A 22,891-nucleotide genomic window follows, 5' to 3' on the forward strand; every position below is an offset into this window, starting at 1 on the left:
TATATATAGTCGACCGATCAGAACATTTGTTTATAGTAAATGATGAGTAAGCTGTCCGTATACATCACAGTTTATCTTGCAATAGCTTTCACGAGTTTGCAGTTGCTTTTATAAAGAAGAATAACCACGAAGAAAGGTAAGGCTTCTGCTGGAAGTATTTAAAATTTAAACTGAACGTTATCTCTAATTTTTGGAAATAGACTTTTATAAAATATGTGATATAATGTTAAAAAGTCGAAGATGTGAAGCAATGATTTGATAACCATAATTCGAAATCAGCATTTGTATCAGCTCATAATGAATAATTATGCTATGTAATATTGAACCTATGGAGAAAGAAAAAATTTGTGTATTCTCTTCAGATTTATATTTATTTTTTTTTTAATCTTTTAAATAAAATTTCAGGCTAGAAAATTATTTTCTCAAGCAAAGCGCTTAAACTGGTGTTATGTGTCAGATTAAAACAGTTTACCTAATTTTTAAAGTTATCTCAATTTAGAATTAAAACTAGCAGACATGTTTGAATATTTTTGTATATTTTGTCGATACTACTAACTTTAGATATTAGTACCATACTTTAGATTTCAGATGTGTAAGATCAGACATCAGATTAACCAGATAAGCGTTCGTAGAAACCAACTAAAGAGCGCCCATAGTTTACAAGAATGTTCTAATATATTCTGTTTGTTTGTTGTTAATACAGCAAAGCATGCAGAGTTATCTATTTAATTAGAAGAATATCTCCTTGAAATACTTTTGGGTCATGACCGATCAGTTTGTGGGAAGTCTCCTATTTAGCATATGGACGTTGTAGTAAATTAAGATAAAATGTCTAAAATATGTTAGACGATAAGACAGAAAATTTGTGGTTCATATTCTTCTATCTAGAGCTCAATGCAGTTTATATTTTCAGTCGCATCCGCAGAAATTAGATTGCAGTACAGTACGTCAAAGTTTTATTCAAGTATGAAAAAACCGTTTCAACATTATTCTGGACGTGAGCTGATCCTTAAAAGTGATGCTGGTATTTCTGGAAACTGGGATAACAATGATATCTTCTGAATAATCCCCATAGTTCCCCATAGCTTCCCCATAATTCAAATCCAGAGAATAATTGTGGAATGATACTTGGAAGATGCGATGGCGTTAAAATCTGTTCTAGAACTAAACCAAGATTTCATCCATGCTCTGAAGAAGTAACGGATAGAATTTAGATAGAAAATAAGTATTAAGTTAAACTACGGCGTTATTTTATAAGTAAATGTGCTCAGGTTGTTCCGTATGAATACACTGCATAAGGACATTGTTCTCTCAGCCTGTTTATTAGTAAGCACTATTAATAAGCATTCTCAAATTGTGAACTTAAAAAATTTATAGGTTTTGAAGAAATGCTTATTAAATTAAACTTGTGGCATATAACTTTAATTTCTAGATTTTTTATGCAATGTTATGTGTTAGTAGACGCACGATACATTTAATTCAAAACTGGTTTCAAAAATAAGAAATTTTTCACATATAAATAAAAATACAACATACCTCTGGTTTTCGGAATGCAGTTCATATTAGCATAAAATGACTTAGCAACAAAATTTTGTACTGCACTTTTAAAAGTTTCAAAGAAGATAATGTTTGTATAAAATAATACGCGTGTAAATATCGAAAATATATCGGTCGATATTTATTTGGACGATAATAAGGTAGCTCTTATTTCAACATTTTTGCTGTGTACTTACTGATCAAAATACAGATTGAGAGCACCTGCCGAAGAACTGCCGTGCATCGCTGTTTTCACGCTCCTCAATATTCGCAATTTTTCGCGTAAGTCCTCATAATTAGGTTGAGTAAATCATACCATACTATTGAGGAAGCCAAGACGTGCGTTTTGATATATGGATTAAGCCTGTATCATCCATACGTAAAAAGTTATTAATTAATTTCTAGTTTACTCGTGGGAGCCCATTGTGTCCGCCATTGTTCATGCAAGGGAAGAACAACATGGCACTTTAGTCCATCATTTACTCTCAAGATTTATATCACCGGACGCGCAATCGTGTCAGGTTTTCCTTGGAACTATTTTCGTAGTGATCAGATTATTATTACTTTAATTACGTAAGATTATTTAGCTAGCACGTGGTGTGATGAGTCATCTGTGAAATTGCAGGAAAAAGTACGGTTTCATCCCTGAACGTATTGCTAACTATGACAAAGAGCTCCAAAGAGATAAGAAAAGCTGTTGATAACAAAAGGTACTAGTGGTTTCTTCATCAGGCAGTTTCTCCAGTTTTTACAGCCCTTTTTTCATGAAAAAAAGATGACAACAATCAGCGGAAAATGACGATTAAGGATTTCTAAATTAAAAGATTCTCCGTCAAATAGTTCAGAAAATATAAAATTTGGCTTATTTTCTCCTTTCTACCCTGGAGGAAATCCCACCGCAGCAATCCCTACAAGGAAGGAATCTACAACGTTCCCCTTCCCCCCCCCAGGACCCTTACGAACAAAGAGCCTCTCCCACTACGTTTGCGGTTTTTACGACAGTGGATATTCCCATGGAGGTAGGAAGTAAGATGGAGTCGCCCTAAACAAGTTTCTCCGTACCCTGCTCTGAAGCACCGGCGATCCCTACGTGGTGACCAAAACATTGGGTCATTTACCATTGAGTTCTATGGGATTTGACGCGTTCGGGTGTAAATATTTTCTAATTACGTCGCAAATATACATATAAATGTATATATTTTCTTTTTCTACAACACTTCAGAGTCCTAAGTATGTGAAAACAACATATTTTTAAACAACATTTCATTCTGAACGGAATTAAATGCTATACTTTTCACAGGACAGTTTTCTCAGAATGGTTTAATTTGAATGAAATATTTTCACAAGTTTTCGTTAATTACATTAGAAAAAAAAATTAAGGTAATTCGATTTTATTCGGTTAAGGTACAAAAATTAAGATCAAAGTTTATTGTATTATTAATATTAAAATTATGCATTATTTCTTTTCTATTTATAGAGCTTCTTCCTAAAATACTTTCTTAAATATGACATGATTTTTTGGCTTCTTTTAAATCGAAAAATATAAGTCAATTTATAATTAATGCTCTATTCGGTTCATTTTAAATTAGAGAATTATTAGGAATTAGCGAAATACTTTAAATAAGTATTTCGCTAATTCCTAATAATTAAATAGGTATTTGACTTTCTCTGAACATTTCTGAAAGGGAATAAAATAAGTTTTTTTTTTTTTTAAGTATTATTTAAAACTTGTAACTGAGTTATTATAAAATGTAAAGGGAATAATTCTTTTAATTATACTTATCAGATTTTTTTTTTTTTAACCCTTCATTTCAACAATACATATTCCAAAACTCTTTATTACGTTCTTAAGTGCGCATCTCATAGCATTTGCTTTACAATACCTTTTAACAGATTGCCTTCCAATACGAACAATTCTTGCTTAAATAGTTTTATAACGTATTTGTCAACAGGATTTCAATTTATGTTTCCAATTCAATATTAAGGTTATTATATATTTAGATAACATTTATAATCATTATAAATTAGATACATTTAATCATTAGATTTCTTCACAGTACTTTCACAGTTGTTTATAAGTGAATAAATTCTTCATTTCAAATACATTTATAAATAATTTAATGAATATTTAAGTATTTTGTCAAAGGCAGATACATCCTTTTTGCAAACACATGCATAAATACCCATACATATTTCCTATTTATCATTTCCGGCATGTGCAAATCTTTAATTTCTGTGCATTCACTATATTTTTCGTGTAAAGTAATTTACACTAATTTAGCATACACCCGAAAGTTTTACATAAAAATATATATGAATATAATTTGAATGAAAATTATAAGTATTATTTTTAATACCCACTCAAAGGTCAGTTTTTCTTCAAAATTCCTCCACGATGGCATCTCTCTCTTTAGGCAGATAGCCCTTGCATGCGTTACTCTATTTAATAAAAACTTAATCTGACCTATGTGCCTAATTACAAATATTTTAACATACATAATTTTATATTTACATTTAGCCATCAAGTTTCAAACTTTTCAAATCTTCTAGAAAATAAATTTTGGCAGATCTCTTTTAGCAATTTTCTTAAAATCTATATCTTTGTAGTGTAACTGTTTAGAATTTTATAAAACAAATTCATAATCAAAATCGCTGTTGTTAGTTATCGAAAAATAACCAAGATGTGATTTTTGCGTAAATGTCAGTAAACTATACAAATTGCTATTATCCATCACACTATGAATGTTTCTTTCATGCGAGAGTGTCCCTTTTTCGATTTCTATGGAATTGTCGTGTGTCGAAATACTATCAGAATCTTGTCAAGCGAGCTTCTGAATGTAAACAAAGAACACCCCGTCTGGTGACCCAAGCTTTAAAGCAGTGCTTCACTTCTAGCGCGGAATGGCCCCTCCTCCCTTTCCTACCTCCATGGATATTCCTCAATTGTGCAGTCACTCTTTATTCAATTAGAAAACGGATACAGGACAGAGAAATTCCCTCTCAAGTCTTCCAGAGTACTTTAAAAGTTAACTTTGCATCTCTATCGGTCATCTACTTCAATTTTAGTGATTTTGGTGAAATTTTGATTTTAGTAACAGCTTGTACAGACTCTATATTGTGTGATAAAATTAGTGTATCATTGTTTTCGCACTCTTTTCTTAACAAGAATTGAGAATTTTCTCTCTTGGAAATTGTCTAACTTACGGAAGAAGTACTGCTACCAAGGTAGGACTTTTTACTCTTTCGTCCCCGCTTCTCATTCTCCTTGCTTCTGTAATTGATTAATTATACCACACGCATTGCATAGTTTAATAACAAACAGAGTTAATTGCTTAGTGTCTAAAGAGATGAATTAAGGTGCCTAATATTCCTTATTTTCTTAAGTGCTGAATAACGCAGTTGACTTAATATATATTCGGCCTAACATTTTTCATTTCATTTTACCAATGTTTTTAATAAGTTACATTCTTATATTAGTTACTTTTTTCATTTATTGCACTGAATAGAATGTATTTGTTCTTAACATTCTATTATTATGTTTGTACTTGTTTTTTGTTATATATTTTATATTTAACTCATCTAATCTGATTAGTAATTTATACTGGTATTATTCATCCTAAAAAAACAAAACAAAAAACAAAACAAAAAAAAAAAAAAAAAAAATTGGCTCTCTACGTATAGAAAGCATTTCCATTCAATTATCTCTGTACTACGACATTTCTCAGGAGTGTGTGCAACTTATCACAGTATAACTGTTCACAATTTATAATAGTAATTCCCTCATAGTCAGCTTCCAGCATGGCTCAAACTACACGTCCTTCGAGCCCAGTGTCCGTCAACTCGGAAAGTATGCTTTTACCAGCGGAAAAAACAGCAACAGTACGCCAAGAACCGCGTATAAGAGCCGTAAATCTTTATCATGCATGTCTAGATCTAGCCAGTACTAGACGAGGCGGAAAACGCATCATCCCACCAGGAATGTTCACAAAGCTTAAAAAGATGCTCGATGAGCTCAGAGATATTGCTACAAGTAATGGGATCAGTAACGTAAGCGACGTTCCGTTTCCGATAGGTATTCCGCATCCCTCCCACGCCGTCACACGTCAGTGCGATGATTCCACCACAGACTTAATTAATACAGAAACAATGCCGTCATTATTAGAGGATAATAATGTTCCTAAAATTTCATATGCTGATGCTGTAGCAAAGGTACCAAGAAAAAATAACCCAACTATTTTGCTATACCCAAAGCAAGAGCTAAAATGCCATATTACAGAGAAACTAAATCAGATCCTTCCCCTCAAAGAAATAAATGCCAATATTGATTATATAGCAAATATTAAGAATGGAGGCATCGCGATCAGCAGCACTTCAAAGGAAGAACTCAACAAGATTACTAACGCCATAAACGTTTCCGAAGAAGCAAATAACTTAATAGAAATAAAAACACCAAGGGTTAAAAAACCGAAAATCTCAATCAATAATATCCCGAATACATTACCACCAAAATTAGTTCTCGAAGAACTAGTTGACCATTTAAGGATTGATAAAGAGGAGATTTCACCTCTCTTTTACACAAAAGGCAAAAACCCAAACACCATTAAGTGGGTTCTCGAATGCTCCCCTCGTACTCTATCCAAATGTATTGAACGTAGGAAAATTATAATTAATTGGAGCATTCTCCCAATCCCAGAATTCTACGGAGTGAGGAGATGCTACAGATGCCAAGATTTCTCACATTCTGGTAGTGCATGCAAATTTAGGACTTATTGCGCTTTCTGTGGCGGACCTCACTCCATAAGGAATTGCAAAGAAGACGTACCGGATTGTATCAACTGTAAACTGTTCAACTGCACATATGGAACCTACATCAATACTTCACATGCTGCATTCTCCCCCAAATGCCCATTATATCAGAGGGAAATCTCAAAAATTAAAGCTGCTGCAGTTTACACATCAAAGCAAGAAGAATAGTTAGCTTACTACCTAGTTTCTTTTAAGTTAATTTAAACTTCCCTTTCTGTACATGAATCCATCAAGTACTACCGCCGCCCTTTCAATTCCCCAATCTCAACTGTTTACGACAATTTTACACAATAATTCGCCTCCACAGGACAAGCTTAGAATTCTTCAAATAAACTTAGGCAGAGGAAAAAGGCGTCAGAACAACTTAGTGAAGTAATTGAAAATAACAATCATGATGTAATTTGCATTACTGAGCCGTATTGCGTAAAAGGTGAAGTTAGATGCCTTCCCCTTCACTGGCAAATATTTCAATCTACTGAAAAGGATCCTCTAGTTAACCCACGTGCCAGTATTATAGTCACCAATACCAAATGGTCCCCTACAATTATATTAAGCCATAGAGATGTGATGACGATAAGTATTAACTGTAAATCAGAACAGCTATTAATTACTTCCATTTACTGCTCACCACGAGAGGATATGGGGCCGAATCTCCACACATTAGAAAATATCTTCAGTAATCTCAGAAGATCACAGCACGTGATTACAGGTGACTTCAATGCTCACCATCAAATGTGGCATTACAATAATACAGATAATACAGGACATACACTAGCTGACTTTATTGCTACACACAATCTGTATATACATAACCTCTCTTCAGACACTCCTACATTTGAAACAACAAATGGTAAAGGATGGCCGGACTTGACACTGTCAACATTGAGTATCTCCAATAAAATACAAGAATGGAAAGTTCTTGATGATCCAAGCCACTCAGATCATAACTACATTTCATTTGAATTATCAGAAGAAATCCCCGACCTCAAATTAAGATTTTCAATCTCAAAGCAAAAAGCAAGGCAATTTGGAAGAAAAATCTCCACATGTCTTCAGTATGCGGAGAAACTTATAGATAAATGCACATCACCCGATGCAGTCCATGATTTAATGGAAACAATTATCAAAACAATACAGGAGACAGCGACCAACACATTTAAACTCCGTAACAACAACAAGATTACGAAGACTAACTGGTGGACAAAGGAATTAAGACGTGAAAAGCAACATACAAGGGCCCTTCGTAGAAAAATGAAAAGTGCTCCGGAAGGGTTGAAAATGGAAATATGGATAAAATACAAGCAACAATTGGCAAATTACAAAAAGAAAATAACTGAAGCAAAATTACGCAGCTGGAAGAATTACTGCTGTAGTAATAAAGATACATACAGCCAGCTGTATAAAATGGCTACAAGTAAAGTTTTTAGTCCCGCACATATCGGTCTTTCGAGACATATCGGTCTCTCACGTAACAGCCAGCTTGGTAATGTCACTGAAAAGATTCTCAACAATATTTTAGATGTTGTCTTCCTAAAAGATAATGCAGAAGACGATGGCCACTCACATTCCGACATTAGATACAATAATACCGCTCCAAATACTCCAGACGATGTGGAATTCCACTCACAAGAAATTTCAAAAATTATTAAGTATCTTCCGAATAATAAAGCTCCGGGACCTGACGGATTAGACAACAGGATTATTAAGATAATTCACCACGCAATGCCTTTTCTGTTCCACAAACTACTAAACCTCTGCCTCAAATTTTATGTCTTCCCGAATTGTCTCAAACAGGGACAAACAATACTATTCAAGAAAAATAATAAAGATCCTACGGACCCGGAAGCCTTCAGACCAATCAACCTCTTACCTGCAATAGGTAAACTTCTGGAACGTGCAATCGCGGGCAGATTACGCCACCACTTAGAGAAAAACGAAACCATAAGCCCCAACCAATACGGCTTCAGACCTCTCAAATCTACATCACATGCGATAGTAGAACTTCAAGAGCAGATCCGTAGGAATAAATCTTCAGCTCTCCATACAGCAGTACTCTGCATGGATCTCAAAAATGCGTTTGACTCCGTGTGGTGGCCTGGTATCCTTGAAGCCTTGCGCAACATTAAATGCCCTCAGAACATATTCAAGCTAATGAATAGTTTCCTAACAAACAGAGCAACGATAATCATCAGCAACAACTGTATAGTAGAAAGAAGAATAACGAGGGGCTGTCCACAGGGTTCTTGTCTAAGTGCAGACCTGTGGAACATCACCTTCAATTATATCACCTCCTACAAGTGGCCGGACCATACAAAGCTCATCGCCTTTGCCGACGATATGGCCTTTGTAACAAATGGGCATTCAAGAGACATACTAGAAAAGAATAGTAATGAGACTCTCTCCATATTCCAATCACTCTGCGTCAATCAAAAACTAATAATTTCAGAGTCTAAATCACATATTATTTTATTTCCAAAACCGGGCAAATCGCTACAAAGGCTACCTTGCATTAAAATCAATAATAGAAGAATCAAGATCTCAAAAGAAATCAAATTTCTTGGATTGAAAATTGATCAAAAGTTTTCTTGGATCCCACACCTCATGGAAATTCGGAAGAAGACCCAAACTATTTCTAGAGCCCTCGCGAGGATGCAAGGCACAACGTGGGGCCTCAAGTCGAGGATGCAAAACATTCTCTATAATACCGTGATCGAAAAAATAATCCTCTACGGGGCATCAGCATGGACTCACCCTATGACAGTGAAAAAGAAAAGACTCTTAGCTTCGATCCAACGCCCCTTCCTCTTACAAATAGCAAAAGCATACAGAACTACCTCAACGGCAGCTCTCTGTGTATTAACAGGAATCCCACCCCTCCACCTGAAAGCAAAAGAAGATGCAGACTTAGCCACGTTATTCCACCTCAAGAAAAACATAGAGGTAGAAGATCAAAACCTGTGCCCTCTTGATTTTGAACAGCCACGAAATCCTTACCTAAGACACCCTGCAGTACATGCAAAACTCAGAATATCTACAAAAGAAGACACCCTCAGTGTACCTTCATTTCCAGTCGTGTACACAGATGGGTCAAAGTTAAACGAAGAAGTAGGATGCGCATTCTTTGCACTCCTCTCAGAACAAGAAACAACAGAATGGAAAGGACACCTAAGGAATAACAACAGCGTTTTCCAAGCTGAGCTTTCAGCCATAAAACACGCTATTCTGTGGTCTCATCAAAAGCATCTAACATATGTTACCATCTACAGTGATAGCCAAGCGGCAATTAAAGCTGTCGATGATGCAAGAAACAAATCATCAATAGTGCAAGATATCTACGATTTATTATCACAGCACAAGAGAACATCTATAAAAATAAAGTGGGTAAAAGCGCATGCTGGACAAGCCCAAAATGAAAGGGCAGACGCGCTTGCTAAAAATGCAGCTCAAGACCCATCTCTACCTCCAATCAATGTCCCATTCCCTAAATCGTATGTGAAACATATGTTGAAAAAAATTACATTAAAAAAATGGCAAACTGAATGGGAAAATGCAGAAGTAGGTAGAAGGCTTTTCAACTTCTACAAGAAACCCACATATGATCCAATCTCTTATAACTTCTTCATCAACATATTCTTATCTGGACATGGTCCTTTCCCCACGTACTACTTTGCACGAAATTTGAGCGATTCAGACAAGTGCGTATGTGGGGAAAAGGGAGACCCAGAACACTATGTTTTCAAGTGCCAGCTCACAAAAGAGCTACACTGCAAAGGAAGGTCACAAATTACGCCTGAGTACATTAAATGCATGCTAACGATACCTCAATTACAACAAAAGGTTTCCTTGATTATGAAGAAACTTTTTGCATATAAAAGAGAAGACATATGTCAAGATGCTATCACATCTGTATAAATACCTCTTATTCTACAACTTGCAAAAATAATGCAAGATTTCAGAAATATTGCAAGTGTCTGAAACAGGCTAAATATGGTATAAACAGTTTTTATAAAATAGTTACATTAAGAATTTGGACTGTATTAATGTAATAATTAAATCATTAATTAAAAAATAATATAAACAATATACGACTCTATTAGATATATTAGTGTTAATGTAAGTATTATGTGATTTTCTAATGTATATTTTCTGTATTTATGATACATTAATTTACAAAAATAATAATGTAAGATTTCAGTGCTGATGCATTTGTGTGTAACAAGTTAAAAAAAATGAAAGGAAATGTATTAATAAGAGAATTCGCCTTAGTAATTCAACTAAGTATGATAAAGTGCACAAAAAAAAAAAAAAAAAAAAGAAATCCTTCAATTAGCTCCTTAAAATGATGTTTATTTTAATTCGATGTAACTAGATATACTAATGTAAATATATTGTTTGTATGAAGTACAATGTACAATGAAAGTTTGTATGTATGTTCGAAGTAATTATGTTATTTCAATCTGCCACAATCCAACTTTTGTTAATAGGTTAATTTCTTTGCAATAATTGTATACTATGTCTTTGTAATTGTATATTCAATACGTAAGTCTAATATTAATGTAAAATTACTATGTAAATGTCTTGGTAGGCTAGCATCCGATGCGGGCCAACTAAAAGCCCAGCGGGGTACAGTAGTGCGGCGGAGCAACACCTGTAAAAGTCACTGACGAAGTTCTGGTGCTCCGTCCACTTTTCCCTGTCCCTGATCAAAATACAAACATTTTAGTAACAATGCATATTAGTTATGGGCTTTCAATGAACACTATTACGGTTTCATTACTTTTTTTATTTAATCAGTTACGGCAAAGCACACAGGACTTATACGCCTGATGGAAAGGATACCTTTAGAAAACACGCACTCTTTAACGGAAACTAGCTCATATTCACTCTTTATTAATTATATTGTAAATAAAGTACTTTTTATTTGAGTAATTTTTATAACCATCCCTGAAATATTGAAGGTTTAAACTATATATTAGTTTACTTACTAGTAGTTACTACTAGTAGTTACTACATTACTTACGCAGTTTTCCAGGAAATCAGATTAAATTTATTCTAAATAGCTTGAACTGCAATGCAATGCTTTATTGTTTATATTACTAGATTAAAAATAAGTAAGAACTTCTTGCTCATGCTCTGTTCGTTACAAAGTTCAAGATTAATTGAAGTTCTTTAAATTTTTTAAGACAGTAGATTTGAATAAAGTAATTATCATTAGTAATGATTCTGAATGCAAATTACGTTAAAACTATATAAGTATAAACTATATAAGTATGTATTATATTACTTAAGTATTAGAGCAACACAGATAACAATATATTTCATTTGAATTACATTTGGATAAAAGTAATAAAATTTAGAAGCTTTCATATGGAGCTATTGCTTGCTCAGTTAGGATGGCAATTTAAAAAAACGAAAAAGGAAACTATTATACAGAAATGCGCAGAAAAATTCTAAAAGTATTTGCAATTATTTTTAGATTACAGGCAGATTAATTCATTTTATAATAATTTTCAGATAATGTAAGTTTGTCTATGTACCTGGTGAATGAATTCAACGAAATCCTAAAATGAAATTTTTTCGGAATTTTTATTTGGTATGAAGTTTTATTACTAGGCTTTACTTTGCGTCTTGAGCTAAATTTACGCAACTTATCAAACGTAACTTATCAAATAAATTAACTTAGTCTTTTTTTCCATATTTTTACAAGTGCATTCGGTGAGTTCATATTTTAATTTCCTCCTCAGAAAACACTCAGTAAAAAATAAAGATTCAGCAATGAAAACAGGTAAAAGATTTTTATTGTTGATAAGAATCAAATTTCACAAATTAAATGTTGATTTTGCTGATTTCTAAAAGGGTAACTTTTCTGTAAGGTCTGATATTAAACTTAAGAACCAAAGATATAACGTAAATACTTCAGCTGTCTAAAATATAAGACTGTGATTGATTCATGTATTTTCTGTTACTTTTTATTCAAATCAGTTTTGTAAACAGAAAAAATAGGATAAAATAATCGTCTAGAACAAGAAGTTAGTTCAAAATATGTTCTGCCTCTTTTCTCTCTCAGTCTCTATTTACTGCAATTAATCACATCACTGTTGATGGAAACTGTTTGGGTTCACTGTTTGATCACTGTTTGGGTTCCCCAGAAGGAAAAAAAAAGAGAGCCTCAAATTAAGTTTTGAACTAAGTTCAGTTTTAAGTTAAATTTGGTTTAAATTTTAATATTAATATTTTCTGATACTCTCTTTCTGATATTCTCTTTCTGATACTTTCTTCCTGATATCTTTATCGTTTATGCTTCACATCTTATTTCTTTTTTCAAAAATCCAGATATCATGCTAATTTATTTTTTCTTTGTCTGACAATATGCCAGTACTTTAATTTGATTGCACACGCCTACAAAACATTTTCTAAACACATATATGTTGTATAATTATATAACACTTCATTAGGTTAAAAATGCGAATAGGAAACTGAATAATAACCTATGTATTCTACAAAGCAATATTGCCCTGAAACTTGGCAAGCTACCAGGGAAAAGCGAAACCAGATTAGCCTAGAAATTAGAAATTCAAATATTTCCATTGGCTATAAAATTCCAAAACTACATTTTTAGTCTATTTTTTCCTACAAGTATCTTTTCTATTAACATATATAATGTATTTTTTGACATTATTCACCATTTCTGAGTTTTTCTGAGTTTTGAATCATTTCTAAGTTTACTAGTTTTCAGGAAATAGGTCTGCAATTCTTATTTTACAGAGGAAAAATAAAGTTAGCAAAATATGCTGAAATGAATCAGATGTCTAATGATAGCGAATTGCAGTAAATCCCAAATTGTCGAACTGCAGTCGAACAATTTTTCTAAGTTTCTCCATCTAGAACTAAGACATTAAAAAGTTTTATTAATTTTTTTAAATATAAACTTTAAATTTCTTTAAAAATCGACCTAGCAAGAGTGACTGAAGCCACTGAATACTAATAATTCTTTCCAGGTTCTGCTTTCAATCCCTGAATCGACTATCTCTAACAAGTTTCAATTTCTTCCCTACGTATAACATGAAATGGAAACAATTTCCCTTCGGAAGTCTTCTACGAAGATATCATGCATCTTAGACAGAGAGCTCTTGTGTATCTTTCTATAATTAATAAATTCTGTCTTTGAACATTATAACTTTCTTCCAGGAACTAAATTATAATGGGCGTTTCATTATCAATAAAAAATAAAATTTTCAAATTTTTATAACAGAGATAATAAGCTGCTTTTCCGTACACCAGCGTGGTCCAGCCCGCGGGCCGCATATGGCCCTCCTATTAATTTTGTTGGCACTGCTTTAAATAATAAATAACAAATATAAATAATTATATTTAATATAATAATTAAATAATGAAAATTATAATTTTCAGACAATGAAAACTGTTTTAAATATTGTAAATTTAATAAAGCGAGGCAAAGCCCAGAGACGCAGAGCATTTATTTATATTATCCAAATTGTCCTCAACATCCAAATTGTGGACAATTTGGATGCTGAGTATGGCGACATTTCATTGTACTGTCAAGTGCGCTGGCTAAGTGCTGTAAATTGTCTGCAAGAGTTTTTTAGGTTGAGGAATAAAATTCTTGCTTTCCTCAAAAAAGGAAAACATTGGTTATAAGTATTAAGAGAAATTGCAAGAAATCCAGTTTTTAAATAATCTTACTTTTCTGACAGATTCAACAACCCATCTAAATGCTTTAAACTTGAAACTAAAAGGCATAAAACAAAATATAGCCCGGCTTTATGGACATATTGAAGGCTTTTGCAAAAACTCTAATGTAATGCAAATTACACTGCAAATAATGCGCACACTTCCCATTTTGTCAGCAGATAAAAGAAGAAAACGACACATGTTTAGTATGTTTCATGAAATAATTACTGATATCAAGAAAGAGTTTCAGGACTGATTCCAGGAGTTTGACTCCCTCAAAACAAAACTTCCATTGTTAAACAACCCCGGGGAGTATAAAGTGAGGTGCTTTGCGACCTTCAAATGGAAATTTATGATCTTCAGGCAGATCCATTCTACCAGACTAAAAAGTGTGATGTGACTGAACATTTCTGGAAACTGATTTCTAAAGAACGTTTCCCAAACTGCATAAATTCTCTTTGCAAATGTTATCGCTGTTTGGCAGTACATAGCTGTATGAAAGGCTTTTTCTGCTCTCAAGCAAATTAAATCAAAAACGAGAAATCGCACTGAAAGTGTTTCACTGGAATCGATCCTGAGACTTTGCCTTACAGAAATTACAGTGGACATTGATAAACTTGTGTCAAAAAGCAGTGACAATCATCACATTGATTTCTAGACTGTCAAATAAAGTGATATATTAAACTAGTGATTTATATGTAATTCATTTTCTTTCTTTAATGTCTCTGGCCCTCACTTTCCTATACTAGCGTTTGATTGGCCCTCGGGTAACTAAAAGGTTGGACCACACTACCCTACAATATCGCATGTTTCATTTTTGATATTAAGAAAGGCAGTTTCTTACTAAAGTCAGTAGCAAAGCCAATAATAGTGCAAGGCTATTTAGTATATTTTTGCTTTTATATGTGGCTCCTTATATTGTAAAGTTTAAAGCACATCCCCAACGTTCAAATTTATTGACAAAAGCTTTTAATCTTTATTATAATTAGAATAAAGGAAGACTAATAGTAAAAGATGGCAAAAAGTTATGACATAATTTTAAATAAACTTGAACACATATGTACCTTCTAAGGTTGCTAGTGTATCATAAATATTTAAGAGGGAAAAACTTAAAGAAATTAGAACCCACGAAAGCTGAAATCAGTTATTGTTTTATTAGTCAAGCTTTTCAAACTTGTCCATTTTTTGTTTTTAATATTCGGCAAAAAAGGCAGTATTCGTCAAAGCAAGATTGATTTTTCTTAAGTTTATGTTTTATTTTGTTGATTTTCTCCCTACATTTTCGCATTTAATTAACAGTAACAAAACTTTCTTATTCAAAATTTTTTATTTCATAACATAGTGTTTTGAGTTCTTTACGTGCAAAATAATCAATGCCTGAATAAGCAGATATGTGCAGAAATGATCTCAGAAATTTTAGAGTATATTAACGATGTTAAATTTCGTTATGAAGTTACACAGCATGTTATAAAAGTTTTTCCAGAATTTATGTCTTCTATAAAGATTTTCAAGGTAAGACTTTAAGTGCGACATAGAGAGATGCAGCCGTCACTTTCAGGTTAAAATATTTTAATTTTCTTTTTTTCCCACTGTATTGAATTGTTTAACTGGTTAAAATTTTACTATTCATAAAACTTCGAGCAGATACAAAAAGTAATGTAGTTACTACAATGAAGAAAATCGTATCAAGGATTATGCATCAAAAAGTATGAATAATCGACACTTTTTATTGCTATGGTGCTAATGTTACAAAATGCTTTCTAAACTCTCACGAATGAGAGAAAGTTCATTCTACTGACCTAAAAAAAACAAGGCACAAAAAAATTCTCATAACGAGAGTTCATGCCGTAAAATCACTCATATGGAAAAAGGACGGTTCGTTGATTACAACAGAAACCATTTATGCATGCACACACACACAAAAATAATAATAATAATAATAATAATAATAATAATAATAATAATAAAAAGAAAGAAAGAAGAAAGTGTAAGATGCGCCGGAAAAATACTGATTCTGGGTAAAATGAAAATCTCAAAGTATTCAGTTTGTTTTGTATACTTAGAGAATGGCATTACAGCTTTTGGAAACAATTCTACATTATATCTGTTACAGTATTTACTAAGTTTTAAGAATTCTCTTAAAATGTACATTTTTAACGTAATGCTTCAGAAGTAAAATTCAGTAGTGTTGTTTTATTAAGGTAAAACACAGAAACAGCTATCTGCCTTCAAAGAGACAGGCTGTGTAAAATTTTCCATGGGAGAATGTATCTTCATTATATTACAGGCGAAAAGGCTCTGCAGTACCAAATAGTTTGCATAAATATATGAATACTGTTAACATATCCGAAAAGAGTATATTAATTCAGATTAAAGATAAACTATCACTATTACTTATTCTATCCGTTCTGCTAGAGGACATGTGTCGTTCTAAATTGGATTACTTAAATGGGGCAAAAGCACTCAATAATTATCTACTTTGGGAGGGATGTCTTTACAGAGGACACCTCCTAAGAAACTAACTCGTATCTACATTAAAATGGGGAAAACTACATGCAGCAGCTTATTCAGTGGCTGGCAGAAGGACTTACGTCAAACTAAGACGAGCATTAAGTGTTTGTATCCATATTATTAAACCCTAAAATTACTCTGAAAATTCCATTTATTGTAGCGTCATCAAAATGTGGACATTTTTTGCAGAAAGAAAAACCTTAAAGAGGCTAATTTAGCTTATTTTTTTAATATTTGATATTTTATCTTAATATCTACTTTAAAATTATCGTATTATGTATTTAAGTCCAACGTTTTTAAAATCTTATAAATTAGGTTTAAAAAATCTATATAAAAATACATCATACGAAATTATTTCACATCAATTTGAAATGATAAAATATAACCTACAAAACATTAAACTCCTTGTCACAAATAAGATTTCAATCCATATTTTAAACCTAACAGAAAATTAAAACGTATAATAAAAACATAAATTTATAAAATATCCTATAGAATGCTTTTAGGAAACGCAAGTAAGAATTGTTGAAATCGATTCTTACTTGCGTTGACTACCTATAGAGACTATCCAAAAATACCCAAATCATCCAAAACTGTCTAAAAATGCTTAAACCTTTATATGCTATTTGGTAAAGTTCATCTTCTGGCAAAACAAAATATGACAATTGCAAATCTAACGCAATCTTAATTTCTCCAGCTTGAGACATCAAACAAAATCTAGTTAACTTCAAACTAATAATTCAGTGGGTATTTTCATACTGCAGAAGTATTACGTATAAATGTTCTTACTCATATTACGAATTTTACCAATGTATTTTAGAACCAATCCGTATTCATTCTAGGCATTTTTATATTGTAATTATAATAAGCATTCTTCGTAAATTTTGAATTTATTATCGAGGAATTCAATAATTACAGACGCCAAAGTAATTTTTTCCATTGCTTATAACTTTTGTTTTATACATCAAGCTTTTAGAGTTCAAGCTACTTTTTCTAAAGGATTACTCAATAAAGTCTAGAAATTAAATTTATAATCATCTCGAGTCAAATTCTCATGCCAAGTTAAAAAGACAACAATAATGGAATAATTTTTAGAAATGCAAGCAGCTTGATAGTGCCTTTCATTCATTTAATATGCTCATGTTTTGTTCTCAAAGCTTAATAAATTGTTCATTTAAATTAATACCACCTAAATTTTCTTTTCCAAAAATTATTATTACTTCATATCAAACACTCCAGAACACTGCAGTTGCAGGGTCAAACAGTCTTAAATTATTCAAAAACCTTCGGGATTACCTCAGACTCTTAGTAAACAATATGAAAATTTCATCAGTTGTTTATGAGGTTTAAAATAAATCGTGAATAATTACAGAAGCTTTTCCTGATTATTATGATAACTGCTTCATTCTCAAAGTTACGAAACATCAAAGAAAGTTTTGTAAATCTAATCAAAGGATATTAATTTTAGATAATGCGCTTTCACATCTAAGTGTGGATGTTAAAGTAAAAGTATTTACATGCTGTTACATCTCTGATGAAGCCAAAGTTTCTATCAAAAGTATAACTAAAAGTGTGACTAAAACTTTCAAACAGATTATAGAAAGCTTTGATTAATTATAGAATGCTTTTTCAAAAATTAAAAAAAAATCTGTTTAGAAGAAGAGAGAAAGTTTTTACAGCTTACCAAAACAATTAGTTTAAACAATCTGGTCTTAGTGGTAAGATTTACCTTCAAAACCTGAAAACATTAGGTTAAACATCTATGATAAGCCTAATAGTTTAAGAATTAGCCCTTCAGAAATTAAAATTATAAAATTTAATCTTATATTTTAAACTGTTTAAAATGGTCTAAATACACAAGATGTTTAAATAGTTTGAATACAAAATATTGGTGAAATATATGTAAATTCGTTTGCTTTTAAAGTTAAAATTAAAATGTAAATGATAAACTTTCTTGATGTTATAGTTATCTTGATGCTATCTAAATATTTAGTTCATCATCAGAATGGATGATACGTACATCAGAATGGATTTGGTTTCATACGAATTTCGGAAGGGAGAAACAAATATTATATTATACATAAGCAAATGCGACATCTATCGGATTTTAGTGTAATTTTTTATCCAAGAAATTTCCTCCTATTGGCTTAATTCTGAGATTGACGAAAATTAAAAGGAAAGTAGCAAATTTTTCGATAAGGTAAGAATGATACAGACGAAAAATATTTATATGGCTAATATTCATACATTTAAATTTTATGTAAAATTTGTTATAAAAAGAAAATTTTAATTTAGTTCTTTATATAGCATTAATTAGCGAAAACATGGCAGTGATGACAGGAAATTATTAATAGTTAATGCTCTCAATTTAGATTTTTGCTTGAATTGATGAGACATCATAAGTGTCATTTGTAATAGGATTTTCAAAATAGAGGATTCACAAAGCAAAGTGAAATGTAGTCTTACAAAGCAAAGTGAAATGTAGTCTTACACAGCAAAGTGAAATGAAACACGACATTCATTAACAGAATATCTTAAACTTATTACTTGGTTATTATACTTGTTTATGAGAATTCCGAATAATAACAGGATTTTTTTATGTTAACTTACTAGATTTTGATATCTTTACTGTGATCTATCTATATATCAAAATCTTCTAAGTTTCTCAGGAATTAAGAGAAATATAATCCTCAATTCAGACCTTACTCAGCATTCAGAAACGCAGATCTTATTTACTAACTTTAAGTACTTAGAATAAAATATATCAATAAATTATTAGAAGGAAGACTGTTTCGCTGATTATTGCCTAAATTCAACTTCAAAAGAATATTTCATGCAAAATTTTAGTCTGTATGTTTATAATTTAGTTAAATTACAATACTTGTCTCACACCCCATAATCGGATTACAGAGTATTATTTAACTTACGAATTTCTTCCTGTTAAAAATCAAATACCGTTAAGCGTTTCCTCATTGTTGAACCACGAAGCTGGCCCTTTTTCTAATAGGATTCTAAGAGCTTATATTCTTTATATTATATTTAATAAATTAGAGGAGATTAACAACACATATTTCAATGGGAAATTATTGTGTTAGTGTTATTTCAATAATGGCTCTGCACTGGTTCCTTTCGCAAAAGGTTTAATGGTTTTTTTAATTATTTTAACTTTATAAGTACTATGCTTGATTTATTTTAATACCACAATGTTTATAGTTCATTATGGGGAATAATTAGAAGAAGGTCTTTGATAAACGCATATATAATGCACATATATGTGCATATAAGAATGACTTAAAATGCTACTTCATATGCAGTGTTAGTGACCTACTTCCAATGAAAAAGAATAAGTCTTTCCTAAGAAGAAATAAAAAGAAAAGAGCAAATTAAAAAAATACTGGAATATTATCATATTAAATAAATTCAAATACATATTTTAAAAGCATAAAATTTTGAATATGAATTTAAGTAATACTAACAAACAATAAATTAAATGAAAAATGAAAAAAAAAACCTGAAAGGTTTCAGATTTTAAATTACGTCCAAAGGGGCATTTTTTATCGTTTTGTGTGTTACCTTTATTTATTAAATATCATGTTCTACGTACTCAAACCATAAAAAATTTAGTTCAACAGCAATATCGCAAATTAATTTTAAAATGAGCATATCTTTAGAATTTCCGGTACAGAGTCTCACGCGTTGGAGATAAAAATGTTTTTTTTTTTTTTTTTTTTTTTTTTTTTTTTTTTTCCGTACAGTGTTGCCATTGCTCGCTTTGAAATCGTTTAGTTTTTTAATCAAAAATTCGTTAAATTTTTACAAAATATGAAATCGATAATAAAGCAAATTTCAAATTTGGTTTCCAGATGCCCATATTCGGAGGAGGATTACGTTATTCAAAACTTGATGGCTCTGTTACGTTGCTTTATCATAATGCGAGAAACATACATACATTTATGCAGATTCTTCGTTATTTAATTTCTTTAAATATAATACAGAGTGATAATATATGGTGGCAACGATTTGAAAAGTGATACAGCCTTTTAAAATTTTCGACGCAAAATGCTAAATCGAAATTAATAGTCCTTCAGGGCAAATTGCCCGCTTGGACTAATAAATGGCAAAAAAGAGAAAGCATCGAAATTACAAAAACAGCAAATGTAAAGGAATTAGAAATAAAATTAGAAAGGGAAAGAACAAAAATTTCTTTAATTTCACACAGTTTTGTTAGTTTTTTATAATATAATTTTATTATTCTATCAGTCTGATAAGTTTTTTTCTTTTTCCTCCGCATGTTAAAAACATGCGATCGTGTAGCAATTATGGTAATGAAGTCATAGCTTCCTAAAGAGATAAACTCGTTGGATATTGGTATGTTCTTCTGAGCCTTCAGTTATTGTCAAAACAAACTATCAAAACAGGCTTAAAGATTTTCATATTTTCTTCGCTTATAACGTAACTATGCATGAACACCTTTCGAAAAGTTTCCTAATAATCACGTCTTTTCTAAGGAGGTAGGTTTCGTATATATCCAGTAAAATGTACAAACAATGGCATGTTACGTGAAATTATGTTGCAGCATTTTTTGAAAGAAACCATCACAACGTCTATTGAAAGATAATCCATTTATTTTGATTTGCTGTTACAAAAGAATGAATAAATAAGTAATCCGTCGAACAGACATAAGGCGTTAATTTCCATGAAAAAGCCGACTTCCTGAAGTAGGCTTTAAATGAAATTTTCTGAACTTAATATATGGAAAAAGTCACAGAAACTCTCACCGCAAGTGACTGTATCTCGACCGGAAGGCAATGTATGTAGTCTGTCCAATTTTTCTTGTAGTGGGTTTCTTAAATGGCTTATCATTTCAAAGAAATGAAAACTTGTTCAGAGCAGTGCAATGATACAAAGCATATTAATTTATTAAAAACTCAATATGTATAAAGCAAGCAAAATAATAAATAAGCTCATAAGACATAGATATTTTCTTTTGACTTTAATTTTTTAAAAACAGACTAGTCGAAATAATCTTAAGGTTTTCATATTTTTCTTTACATATAACATAAATATGTATTAGTTCTTTTCATAAAATCTTCTAATAAGTGAGAACAACTTAGTCAGCTTTCATATAAGCATCCAATAATTGCTAAACTAGAATTTGTGTTACATAAGTGAAAGTCACAAAATTACTCACTGCAACAAGGCTGTATCTCTGCCCAAAAGGCTGAATTTAGAACCTTTGTCTGCTTTGCTAGTCCACAATTTCGAAAGCAGGGAAAATTTTCAGATCAGTATAACGATACAAATCGCAGCATTTTAAGACAAACTGTTTAATATGGTGAAATCGAGGAAAATAATAACATCTAAATTATAATGAAAATTGATAAATTAATAATACTAAAGATTAAAACATGGGCATGGAAATGTGCTTTATGGTTTAGCAGATGCATGCTAAGTTTCACTGAAGAAGCACATAAGCCGTACGAAAGAATTTAACGTGTTTTATAATATTTTATTAAATAAGAACTAGAAATCCAGTAAAATTTCCACACCATGAGCATTTCTTAAGAGATCAGAATTAATATTTCCCTTGTTTAATTATCAGCAGTCTGCTCAAAATAATAATTACATAATTATATAATATATAAATTTTCTTTTGTAAACTATAATACATTTACTATTGAGCACAATTTATTTATTATCAATTTGATAATTAATCACGTAATATTAAATATGTACTTTCGTCACTTGAAAAAATCGCATGAATTAGTAACTACCTTTCCCTTACAAATTTTAAAAATCCATATTTATTTTAAAGATTTAAGCTGATTTTTCGAATTCCTCTTTAAAATTTTCAACACGTTAGATATCTCATGATTTTCTCCAGCTAGATTAAGTAAGGATAGGAGAAACTAAGATGTTTATCGTGTCATCAGTTGAAGTAATTTGCAATATTCATTAAGTTGAATCTTTTTTTTTTAAATATTATTCCATCACAGTCACCACATTCATATATAGCAAGTTCCTATATAAATCAAAGTTTTTAAAGGAGATCCGTGAAGTACATTTATTAAAAAAGTGAAGCATTATGTGGAAATTTTTAACAAATTATGCCTTTTTGCCAGATATAGCCATGTGGCATAGTTTGATCTTTTATATTACGTGAATAAGAAATTTTAGGAAGGAAATACGATGGAATATGAAGAAACATTTAACCTCAATTTTGACTATTTAATTACGACAAGGAATACAAGAATTATCTGCCTGAAATTTATCCTAATATTGACTGAAAACACCCGAAGGATTTCAATCTGTTATCTAAAGATTTCTTATCTTTTATCCTACCATC

The 22,891-nt window shown here is 31.5% G+C and overlaps 1 protein-coding gene across 1 annotated transcript in view; it reads left to right on the forward strand.

Annotated features, from left to right (window-relative positions):
- LOC118203151 (uncharacterized) overlaps positions 1 to 22,891 on the forward strand; it is a 32,492-nt gene continuing 9,601 nt past the window's right edge. Inside the window, exon 1 of the mRNA XM_035375408.2 lies at positions 1 to 136. The gene's annotated coding sequence lies outside the window, so the exon portion shown is untranslated. The remainder of the gene's footprint in view (positions 137 to 22,891) is intronic.

This window comes from Stegodyphus dumicola, chromosome 4, assembly GCF_044657685.1.
Source record: "Stegodyphus dumicola isolate Sdum_Otavi_A_Nest chromosome 4, ASM4465768v1".
Taxonomy (NCBI): Eukaryota; Metazoa; Arthropoda; class Arachnida; order Araneae; family Eresidae; genus Stegodyphus; species Stegodyphus dumicola.